Consider the following 1156-nt stretch of genomic DNA (forward strand, 5'->3'; position numbering starts at 1 on the left):
TTTTCGAGACAGGGTTTCTCTGTGGCTTTGGAGCCTGTCCTGGCACTAGCTCTGTAGACCAGGCTGGTCTCGAACTCACAGAGATCCACTTGCCTCTGCCTCCCGAGTGCTGGGATTAAAGGCGTGCGCCACCATCGCCCGGCTAATAGTTAGTTTTTTATTTCATGGTGCTGGGGGTGGTTTTACCGCTTGTGTGACTTGCTGCAGCCTTAAGTGGGACCTCAGGCAGTCAGGTCTGGAGTTCAGCCTGTCACAGGGGGAGGGTTTGGAGTGGATCATGACACTAGTCCCCACAGTCACCATCTGGGATAGTCATGCCAGAACCCCCTGCAGCATGTCAGAAGTGTTCTGGAAGGCTGTCTTTCTTGGTCTCCACTCTGTTCTTTTGTAGGAACAGGACCCCACTGTGTATAGGATATGAGAGTTACAGACTCGGAGGTTTAATCTGTTACTGTTTTCTCTGAATCTTGCTTTCTCACAAAATGAGAGATTACACAGACTCCAGAGTTCCCTGGAGATACCACAGGACTAGAAAGAAATGATGCTAGGAACTGTGGGAAAGAGAATGTCCTGCCTGTCTCAGTGTGCAGAGTTCCCTGGAGATGCCACAGGACTAGAGAGGAATGATGCTAGGAACTGAAGGAAACAGAATGTCCTGCCTGCCTCAGTGTGCAGATCTAGTCGTAAGTGTCATGTATCATATTCGAAGAAAGATACTGGTTTAAGAAAGAGGTAGTAGTAGGTAGGCCTGGAGAGATGGCTCAGGGGTTAAGAGCACCGACCTCCCAGCACGGTGGCTCGTAACTGTCTGTCACTCTAGTTCAAGGGGATCCAATGCCCTCTTCTGGCCTAAACAAGCACCAGAACACAAGTCATGCGTCGACATACATGCAGGCAACACACACAGATATGAAATAAAAAGTCAGGTGTGCTATAGCACACCTTTAATCCCAACACTTGGGAACAAGAAGCAGGTGGATCTCTGTGAGTTTGAGGTCAATCTGGTCCAAACAGTGAGTTCCAGGACAGCCAGGGATATATACCAAAACTCTGTTTCAAAAACAAAACCAAAAGCTGGGCGATGGTGGCGCACGCCTTTAATCCCAGCACTCGGGAGGCAGAGGCAGGTGGATCTCTGTGAGTTCGAGACCAGCCT

Source organism: Microtus ochrogaster, unplaced genomic scaffold (genome assembly GCF_000317375.1).
Source record: "Microtus ochrogaster isolate Prairie Vole_2 unplaced genomic scaffold, MicOch1.0 UNK68, whole genome shotgun sequence".
In the NCBI taxonomy this organism is placed as follows: Eukaryota; Metazoa; Chordata; class Mammalia; order Rodentia; family Cricetidae; genus Microtus; species Microtus ochrogaster.